Source organism: Lactuca serriola, chromosome 5, assembly GCF_051521515.1.
Source record: "Lactuca serriola cultivar US96UC23 chromosome 5, Lser_US96UC23_V15, whole genome shotgun sequence".
Taxonomy (NCBI): Eukaryota; Viridiplantae; Streptophyta; class Magnoliopsida; order Asterales; family Asteraceae; genus Lactuca; species Lactuca serriola.
In genome coordinates, this window is record NC_136412.1 from 301,891,938 (window position 1) to 301,903,807 (window position 11,870).

The window sequence follows — 11,870 nt, forward strand, 5'->3', positions numbered from 1 at the left end:
TCTAACTCAAAAGTTGCAATTAATTACAAAATGAAATCCAAATTAATATTTAACATCTATTATTGGCCAAATAATAAACATTGTCAATTAATCTAATTTTAGTAAGCAATTTTTACATTAAACACACATTTAATGATTTAAACATCAAACAACTACCACACTTTATATCAATTAACTTAACATATTAAAATCATCACTAACCCAAGTCAACTAAACCCATAAAAATGAATTACCCCATAACAGTTAATCGAACAAAAATAAGCATAATTAGTTCAACAAACATATTTTGTTTAACTTATAGGAATAATTCAAGTTAAGTAAAATAATAACAAAACCACAAGAAATAGTGAAATACTCCCCGAATCAGTTGTCTTCGTGAATTGTATAGCCCTCAAAAGAAATTACCAGGCCAATAAAAAATATCACAGGCCCATAATGACATGTAGTTAGCCCAACACCCCTCTATCCCTTTGTGCGTATCCCGTATCAGCAACAGAAGTCGGAATCCCTCATCTTTCTTCCTCACGTTCTTAATCAGATTCTACACAAAAAAAATCGAGGTACCCTCTTCTTATCACAGTCTTCTTTTCTCTGCTCAAAATGGGGCAAATCAACCTCCTTTTCTTTTTGATTCGATCACAACCTCTCTCTCTCTCTCTCTCTCTCTCTCTCTCTCTCTCTCTCTCCCCCCCCCCCCCCCCCCCCCCCCTCCTTGCAATCGATCTCTAACCCTCCTTCTTCACAATCGATAGCAGGTCTATATTTTTCAAACGATCCCAGGAAACGACGATGAAAATGAAGGTTGTATGGAGGCTCAAAGGTCGGTCGTCGTGCGTGGAGGCTCAAAAGTTGTGGATGATTGTGTGGTGTGTGGAAGCTGGAATCAGGAAAGGGTGAAAGAGGATGAATGGTGAGGTGTATGGTGATATAAGGTGGTTCGGTGGTGGCTGTTTGTGTGGGTGATTTGGCGGATAACGGAGGCTGTAATGGAGGGTGGAGTGGGGTTTAGGCGGAGTTCAAAAGGATTGAGGGTAAAGGAGGTTCAAGGGTGGAATAAGGTTGTCACGGTGGTGGCTGATGAATGGAGGAGGGTGGTACTTGGTGGTGTTGTGCAGGTAAATAGCAGGGGACGATAGTGGGGGGTTGGTGATTGTGTAAGCTGTGAAGGGAGTAATAAGGGTGGTGAAATGGAGTTGGGTCTCGTGGGTATGGAAGACGTTTAATGGTCGAGTTTTTGATGATGATGAATGGAGGAATAAGGTGAAGGAGATGGAGGAAAGAGGTGGTTTTTTTTGAGTTACGGGTGGAGAAGGGTTAAGGCGAAGATGGTCGGTGATGAAAAGGTTCCATTGTTTTTTTATTTCGAGAAAAATCTTCAAACAGAGCAAATCAACGAATGACTTTTGTATTTTTGAAATCCATGAATCATGTAATTAGAAATCTCCAATTTTCTTTGTCATAGAGTTGTGTGTTGTATATAACTTTGGTCTTTGTAGTTGAGTTGTGTGTTAACCCGAACAAAAACCAAAATTCGTTACTGAATTCAGATCCGAAAACCAAAACAAAAACCAATATTAGTTACCTCAATGCAGATGCAAAATACAACATTTTATATTATGATTTTCGTAAAAGGAAAACTAACTCCCACGAACCCATTGAATAGACCGAGGGGAACCCGAGAAACTCGGGTTGTACTTGTAATGACAAGTTGTGATGTAAGCCGTCAAATCATATCAAAATGTTTGTAAAAAACTATATTTAGATTTCGTGAGAACATTGAACTAAACATGATTCATTTAAGAACATTGAACTTCATAAAAGGAAGTTATACTCCCACCAACCAATCGAATAGACGATGAAGGATCCACCAAAACAGATCAATCTCAACCGAATGGAATAAAGAAACATCAACCGGAGATTTGAAATTCGTCATGAAATTTAATGTAAAATTGTCTTTTTATACTCAAAAACCATGAAAAAAAATTTAAAATTTGGGGTTAAAATAGGTTTTTTTTTTAAAATCATTTAGTGATCGTAAAATGAACACTAAACATGATTCAAGAAATTACATAAATTGAAATAAATAAATGGAGATAATATATTATACATACATCAATACCTTCTTTATTCGTTGAATATTTCTTGAATGCATCACAAGGGAAATTAGAGAAAGAAAGCAAAACAAAGACAATGAAATTACACTGCTAAAAAAGAGACATTGTATCGAACATATAAAGTGCATCCTAATGGTTGAATGACAATAAATTCTCAATAATAGATAGCAACCCATACAATTTATAAAAATTCGATTTTAGCTATTTCGTAAACGATTTCAGCTATTAAAGAAAACTATATGATTAGAAACAAACATAAAGCCATTTTAGCAATTTCAGAAACAATTTCAATAATTCTAGTTATTTTCAGAAACAATTTCAACAAACCTGCTATACATAGAAGAGCCTGGTCTAGGAAGAAGCAATGAATAGGAGCAGCGTGAGAAGGAAGGTGGTCGGTGGGACATTTGATGTGATGGAGAGGTGGTTGGCGGCGACTATGGACATCTTCTAGACGATGATGCCGACCTTTATGGACGACGCCGGAAGGGAGAAGAGGAAGATGACCGGTGAAGGAGTGGACATTGAAAGGTGAGAAAGAACCAAGGTTCTAAATAACGTAAGACGTGACTTGGCGGCAATGTCAAGCCTCAAGCTTTGTCGAGCCTTGGCGAGTCATGACATTTGTAAGGCGTGACTTATGACGGCAATTTTCTTTATAATTATTATTTTTATATGTATTTTCAACTATTATTCATTTTTATACACATATATGAATTAAGGCGGCGTTTTGGCAAAGCTTGGCGGCAGGTGCAAGCCTTGGAGTTGTGGCGCGCCATGGCGGAGCCATGACGAGCTTTTTAGAACCTTGAAAAGAACTATAGAGACGTCGCTATGTCGAGACAATGTGCATTTCTAGAAAAAAAAATTAAAAGAGCAAAATTACATATTTTTATAGGATACATTCTTGAAAGAATGTCATTTTAATTTTAGGTATTTAAAAAAATACATATATCTTTTTTTACAGAATATATATATATATTTGTATAATTATTATACAAACATTCTTGAACTAACATAGAGTAATAGAAGTGCAAATATGAAATTATAATAAGAATTGCAATAGTACCACAATAACATAATAATTATAGGTAACATATGATCCTATATATATATATATATATATATATATATATATATATATATATATATATATATATATATATATATATATGGAAAAGTGAATATACCCTTAAGGGTATATAAGCTTAGGTACCAAAACTCATCATACTACGTCGTTTTGTATCATATATATACATTGTAATTGTCCAATATTCTTATAATTCAACTTCTAACTTGATTTACTTCCACAATTTTTATAAATTTCACATTTATTTTCTTCTTACATAATTTTCATTTTCAACTATAATATATATAGCCTAGTAGGTGTTCGACAAAAAAAATGATGCAAGAGGACGATAATAGTGAAATTTGAAAATCTTGAAAATAAATCAAGTTAGAGATTAAAGGTTAAGAACATTACAATGAATATACCAAACCAAACGATCTATTTTGGTGGGTTTGGGTACCTAAGCTTATATACCCATAAGGGTATATTCACTTTTCCCAATACATGATGTGTACGGATATACCTAACACTGTTTTAAATTTGTAACCTAACAAAATTTATCCATTTATGTATTTACAGGCGGTGTACCTAGTCAGTTTATAATATAATAAAGTAAGTTGGGTATAAAACTCAGGGAATGGAATTTATCTAATAAAATAACTACTAAAAAATAATCTAAAAAAATAACTAAAATAGGGGGTTTTATCTGATTTTGTAAGTTCAGATTAACTTAAGTACTTCAATTAGTTAAACAATTAAGCAAACAACTAACTAAGACGATTGTTATCAAGAGAATAAATACACTTTCGTTTAGCTTTGAATCCCCCTTTTTCTTATGGTTAGTTTTAAGACACAAATTAATTCGGTTGGTTACTAATATTAAGGTTATTAGAAGTCTTGATTCGATCTCCTAATATTTTCACCAATTTATGAACAACTATACAATGGTCATACACAAGCGGACACTAAATTGATTATTTAAGATTATTGGGTTATGTAAAATATATCTAAGATTTATTAAATATAATCAAGAAAAATAACCAAACACAATTATGATCAAATTATGTTTTCTAACACAGTTAAAGTTATTATCTTTATTACCTAATCTAGGATTCGGTGAATCAATACTCTAACACTTTAAGGATCATAAACAACTAGGTAGACAAGTTAATGCAATTAAAATGTCCATTCAACTACACTTAACTTAAATTTAAGCAATAAAGACTAAAACTTTTAACATGCTAGGTATTGATAAATCAAACACAAGTTAAACCAACTTCATAGATCCATATAAATAAGAAACTAACACACAATGTAACATCCAAAAAATCATGATAAAAACCAAACTGTAATAACAAAACCAAACTGTAAGCCAAAGCTTAGTGAGTTCCCCCAAAATACCTCACACAACAAAACATACACAAATATTCATACTTGGTCGACAGTTATCGGAATGGATTATCCTCCGGTCTACAATCTGATTGGATTACACTCAGCCCACAATCATCATACTGGATTGTCCCGACCCACAGTTATCAGATTGGATTGCCCCGGGTTTGTTGGCTTACAAAACAGATCCATAAAACCTCAACCCAACCACACTATGTCGACATATGCAACAGATAACAATAACCAACAAGTACAGGGAATCATGCAAATTTACCAATCTAACAGAACACTATAGCATAGCAACATCCTATACATAAGGATATATAACTCAACCTGGTGGGCTGGCATTGGTGCCTTTGACCCACGAGTACATTAAGGAAAACTCAACTCAAAGTTTAGAAGATAGCTAAACTGATTATTGCTCCAAATACCGGCTCTACAAGTCACCTAAACAACAAACAGGGGCCAAGCCTCAATCTACAACTCACATTACTCTATTTAACAAAAGTCAAAATTGGTCAAAGTCAACAGTCATTGGTCAAAAGTCAAAGGTCAACATTCATTTGGTCGCCACGTCGTGGCAGTAAAATGACGAATCAGACGGGTTCTTACCTAGTCGTCACGTTGTGGCGATATAAGGCCATGACGTGGGGACTGGTCTGGACATCTTAACCTATTAAGACATTTTCATACAACTCCAAGAGCTCCAAAACTCATATCTGGCCCTTCCCATGGGCTTGATGGATAAAGTTTCCAACTTTATCCATTAATAAACCTTAATAAGGCAAGATCCCAAACCCTAAATCCTTAGAGATAAATAAAGGTATGCAAACACCCATTAAGCACCTAATCACTAGAGTTATTCTTGCAAACTTTCCAAAAGGATTTCCTACACCTAATGGGACATAAAAGTCATAGTTTTATGGACATGCATGTCCAATGCATGTCCCTTCCATTTTAGGTCAAAAACATGGCAATAAGGAAATCAAATCTCGAGCATGGAACCAAAACTCCAAAGATCCTCATATCTGGAGCATATGACACTAGCATAACCACAAAGATCCATAAACTTGCCAAATTTATAGGATTCAACCTTCCAAATTCTCACACCATGAAGATAAAGGGACAAAACGTCTAGATTTAGAGACAATTATCATAAAAGTCGGATCTTGAGGGCTTTCAAAAGTCCATAAATCATGCACCAGGTGGATGGGATGAGTTGCTTGCTGAAACAAAGCTCAAGGGTACCTTCTTCTTCTCCAGAATACCACCAAACACAACAAAAGCTCAGGAGTTAGCAATGGATGATAGTTTTTGCTTTAAGAGATGATGGTGGGCAACCCTAGCCATCACATTCCTTAAATAGGGGCACAAACCCACGATTAGGGTTTATCATCAAAAAGCGGCCACGTCATGGTAAATAGATCGCCACATGTAACATACACGTTCTGAAATTGTGTATTGTTATTATTAAAAGTGAATAAAATTGAGTTTTAAGTTCTAACAGATAGTTTTTACTAGAAATGAAGTAAAACTATGTTTAGAATCACTCATAAAATATTGGAAGTCTTATGAGATTCCAATTAATAGCGAAATAATGAAAATTTAGCGAAAATATAAAATTTGAAATAAGTAAAATTTTATTATTTGATATTGTATAGAATCTCGTTAGAAGTGTTTAGGCGAAAACCTCGTCGAAATCCGAGTTATAACGAAGAAGTTATGACCAATTGAAGATCTGCGACAAAACCGCCACGGTGCCGAATGACGTAAAAAGTGAGTTTTTGATAACCTACTTTTTAGCCTTAGTGATCTACATGAAAATCGTAGTATTCGTTAAACCGAGAAGTTCGATAAAAAGAACGCCAAAATCTGACTTCGTATGAGGAAGCTATGATTTTTACAAGTTTCAGCTTAGCAGTAGACAACTAAAAACTCGAATTTTAGATCGAGTAATTTTTAGCCGACACAACCTAAACGAGATTTGAAGGTCTCGTCATTAGTAGTACAACGGTAAAAAGTCTGAAACGGATGTCGGATGAAGAAGTTATGAATTTTTAACGGATTTTCCTATCCCGATCTGTTAAAAATAATAATATTAAAATTAAAGTCAAAATTAGCCGACGAAGTCTAAACGAAAGTTGTAGAGCATAATATTAGCTACGCGTGCATATAAAGAACGTCAAAAACGGAGCTCGTATGCGAAAGATATGGATTTTAGAAGATTTGGGCTCATTTTCCGAGGAATCTCGCAAGGATAAGGCTGATTTCGGTGAGTCAGCAGCCATGTGTCGCGTTCTTCCCGGTTCCAAGCTCGGTCCAGTAGGTGTCCGACGCGTGTCGCAGTGACTCCTTGCTTCTGAAGCCGTGGTGCGTCCGAGGAGCGACGCGTGTGCAACGTCGTCCGAACCTCACGCCAGCTGTTCCGACCCTCGCATCTGAGCCTCGCCTTTGCGCCGCGTGGTCTTCGCTGCTGCTGCCACTTGCCTCTCCGGTCTGAACCTCGGCCCTATAAAAGGGAGGGCTGCGAGATCTTCCGAGAAAATTTAGAAAATTGACACTTTTCACCCATTTTTCCATATTTTGACTATTTTGACATTACCCGAAGCCCCGGTGTCAATTTTAACACCCGAAACACGCCCCGAATTGTCGTGAAGCCCGGAGAATTTATCTTTTCGGTTTTGAAGCTCTACCTTTTTAGAGTCCGTTTTTTAGCTAATTCTCCCGGTTTTCAACGAATAAAGCCATATTTGGAGCCGATATGCTGCTTAAATTACTATTTTAACCCCTGATTATTTTAAGGTGAGTTCAATATATAGGAACAATTGTATGTTATGTGTTATATGTGCTATATGCTTTTCAGTGTTATTATTCTGAGTTATTTTCCCGTGTTATTTTTATTCGCTATTTTTAATAGCAAAATTATACCTTTGACCATGTGATCAGTGAAAGGACTTAGATTCACGGTGGTACTGGTATGTAGCCTCTGGCCATGTAGAACATGTCTCGTAAGAGAATGACTTCTATTCTATGTCATTGGCAGAAGGTTAGATAGGAATGGCATGTAGCCTCTGACCATGTAGAGCATGACTCCGTAAGAGAATGACCTCTATTCTTGATGGGTTTTAGCCATAAGAACATCCTATGTGCTCATACAAACCCTAATGCTTGGATCTAGGTTTCTCTATTGTACATGCAATTCATCCAAGACTATAAACCCTAGATCTAGTATATGATAATCAACATAACATATAAATTAGGGTTTAGATCATACCTTGATTGTTATGTAGCAATAACAATCTCAAATCCTCCTTGTAATGACTTTAGAAAGCTTAGAGTCACAAATGTCACTCCTCTAATGGTTCACAAACACCAAGAGCAAGAGGATGAAGAAGAGAAGAGAAGGAGGCTGCCCAAAACGTGTGGAAACCCTAATCAATTAGTTCACCACGTTTTTGAGCCATAAGGGTCCTTTAAATAGTGAGGCTATTAGGGTTATCTAACAAGGAAACCCTAATTTGGATGTTTAAGCCCTAAGCAACCCATGGACTCCTTCCTTAACAAGCCTTGGACGATTTCTAATGGGCTTCCCCATAGAATTCGTCCAACCTTATATTATAAGGTAATCCATGGCCCAATTGCAATTATCTTATAATTACAATTCCAGTCCCTTAAGTTTAATTAATCTCTTTTAGTCACAAACTTAATTCTTATTAATTCTTGACTAATATTAATTAAGCAATATGATTTCTCCTTTAATATATTATTCTCATAATATATTAATAAATCATATTTAATCCTTTCTCTCCATAATTCATCCTATCAAGTTGCTTTGGTGAAGGCAACCCAAAAGGACCATGCACCATCGGGTCAAGTACATACCAAAATAGTTATGGACTTAGACACTAATCCAACAGTCTCCCACTTGGATAAGTCTAATAACTATTCTGCGTACGACTTCAGATCCTGATCTGCAATCGTAGCTTTCCAAAGCCGTTGTCAACTCTGATCTTATCAGATACGCGTGTCCTTTAGATAAGGGATCATATATTCCTCCATTCTAGATATCGTATAGACTGAGACATGTATCTAAATTATTCTCTCTGTCTATGTGCTGTTTCCCGAATTCAGATTTATGACGATTGACAACAGACTATAATTGAACACATCAATTTAGTCCCGGCTTGGCCAAGCACTTAGGTTCCATCACTAAATCATTGAGGGGCCCACATATATCGCTTTTATCCTACTTTGGATAAAAGGAACGGATAAAATTTGACTCAATGCTTGCTTGCACTCACTCACCGAATCACACACAACAATATGTTTTATAACACCAAGTTACTGGTGCATTTACATATTATCAATGTGCAACTGATTTGCAAGATACAACTCACATATCTCGGTTTCAAGAATATAAGATGTTATCGTCTCACCAATCAGTCGTGATAAAATCCATGAAGTGAGCCAAGTGAGCATGGGTTTAATCCAATGCTTAAATCATATTCATAAGCACTCATGAACGTTGCAGCAAACATTTGCTTACGTCTAATACTCTTTAGACAATCCACACACCAATTCACGACAGTCTTCATTCATACCTGCTTCCAACATATGAACGGCTGTGGCCTGTTCGAATAATTTGACTGTTCTTAACCAATTAAATTATTCAGGAAGTCAAAACATGCAAAGTGAAACACAAGAATAATACTAATCTCATATGGCCTCAAACCTTTGAGTATAAATAAAACACCTTTTATTGATCACCATATCGATTACTCATTATTTGTTGTTTCAGGTAATCAACTTCTTACTTGAATTATTACTACACTTGTCCCATGCTCTTAGCATGCACACAATGTTTACTTATGGTTCTTACTTTGTGAAATAGATCAAATGAACACATTTCCAATCATACTCATTTCACAACTCCTAATCCTTTTTTCATAAGTGAAAGAATATCAAATTCTTGCCACTTATAGAATATGTTAGATTCTAACATTTTATGAAATGATCCTTTCATAATGTCACTGCACTAAAGTCACAATGACTATTGCCAATGAAATTACAAAGTCCTCTATCGGAGATTGTTACAAGACAATTCCTTAGATGTGATGTCTCTCACTCAAAGTACATTCCTTTGAACATCCTTTTGCATAAAAGTTTCTAATCTAGACATTGATTCTCAATATCCAATTCCCAATATGGAAACATTTCCATATTTTTCCATATGACAACTCATTCTTGATAGAATCTTTTCTATTCATAATAATGTTAATATGGTCCATCCAATACTATACTTCCAATTACTCACAAGCGACCAATCATCGGCGAACTTTGGATTGTCCTTTAATAGTTGTTTAATTATCTTAGTCAAACCGATTCTTGTCCTTTTCCCTCTAAATGCGCTAGACGTTTGGAAAATTTTAGAATGGTCAAATATTATAGCATTTGCAATCGATCCTAAACCTGAAGCGTATGGGACACGATGCATAATGTCTTACATAAATATTTGATACTTTATCAATCTTCTGCCATAATATTTTATGTGCTACATTCTCACAATTCGAATTATGAAGAGGAATGACGTAATCATAATTGAAATTTAAGAACACACTATGTATCCTTGACTAAGTTTATTAACATTCCACAACCTAAGCCTTTAGATTTGAAATGAAGCATAATATTCTCTCCCTTAATTATAGCAAAACTACTATTCAACCCTTACAACTTTGCAAAGTATGACTCTTGTTTTCTATAATTAATATTGCTAACTTGCAATACTTGCCTTAATAATCATACAAGCATAACATTTATGCTCCCACTATCACGATGATTATTACAAACATAACACTTATGCTCCCACTAGCTTTGACATGTATTCAGAAACAGCTTAACTTTCAGAAAAACAATGCCTATTGAATTTCTTTAAGTTCATATTTCTAATACCCAATGCTTTGATAATCTTTTATCAAGGCTTCTTAAACTTATACACCTTTGCCTTAGATAGTTTATATGTGTGTCTTAAACAATTTAGACTAATTGCCAAATCTCATAATTCGAATCATGGAAAGGGATACCGTAACCACAATCGAATTCGAGAATACAATTTTCACAATCACTATCTCATTAAAATCTTCCTTAGTGAAAGTATTTCCTCACAGTCATTTTCATGAAGGAGGGAATCTTATGCACTTAGATTTTAATGGTGTATGTGTTCCTATCCATGTGAATTTGTTAAAACCAAAGTTTATAACAAATTCAAACTCATATGGACCGAACTTTCTCAATCTTGATTTCTTTCCTTATGGTAACACAGCTGCCCACCATGTCTTCCAAGTAGTTAAGCCGCTCACCCTTTCCTATCAATGTACTTTTCATTGATCAAGGTCCTTGCCTTTTATGCATTCAAATGAGAACTCATAGGCTTACATGCATAATTAACTCAATTGGAACGGAACAGAAACAAGGTAATGTCAACACGATATGTTGTAAACCTCTACTCATGTGCTAGTGATGATCGATAAGGTTTATTCTTGATTTGTTCTTGAAACCTTTCAAGACCATTAAGACTCCCACTGACTCCTTGACATATAAGATTCTCTTGTCAATAAACAATTCTTGACAAACAAATATTCAAGAGTTAGTGTAGCCTTTATTAAGACAAAACATTTCATAAAATTGGTCCTAGTTGATTTTTGTCTTATCCAAGACATCACAACTTTCCAATTTCAAATGTGCGAGAATAGGAAAGCCTTTTTCCAAATTCTACATTTGATGAATGTTATAAACCTTCTTAAAACTTGTCACTCAGTATTACAATCTTAACTCTAAGACTTGTTTTGGAATGAAGTATGATTGACTTCTTGATTTAACCATTTCTTCAATTCTTGATTCCTCTTCTTATACATACACTTGTACTAAGACTTATTTTAGAGGATCAATTGAAATATGGTTCTTAATCATTAAGACATATCATAAAGTATAAAAGGTACTCTCCCTTCTTCTTAGAATAGAGAAACTTTTATCTTTCTGCCTACTTGATTCTTTTATTCGTTCTACTATTGATTTAAACATTTTTTTAATCAATTCAGAACTACACTTAATCTTATAAGTATAATCATATTTACTAATCATTTAGTAAATCATGACGAATATCTTTGTTACCCTTGTGGTGGACTTGATCAACACACAACTTTGTGTACTCGATCTCCTAGTCCTTCACTTGACACTTTGTCAACGAATTAGTCTAATTTCCAAATATGAAATTTCTCATTCATCGTGCAACCAAGTTGCAT

General features: G+C 34.9%; 1 long non-coding RNA gene across 1 annotated transcript; it reads left to right on the forward strand.

Annotated features, from left to right (window-relative positions):
* The first annotated feature begins 380 nt into the window (after window positions 1-380).
* Window positions 381-1,500, forward strand: LOC145054777 (uncharacterized). Its single transcript, XR_013684921.1, has 2 exons — window positions 381-560; window positions 756-1,500. It is a non-coding gene; the product is annotated as an uncharacterized LOC145054777 (long non-coding RNA).
* Window positions 1,501-11,870: the final 10,370 nt, after the last annotated feature.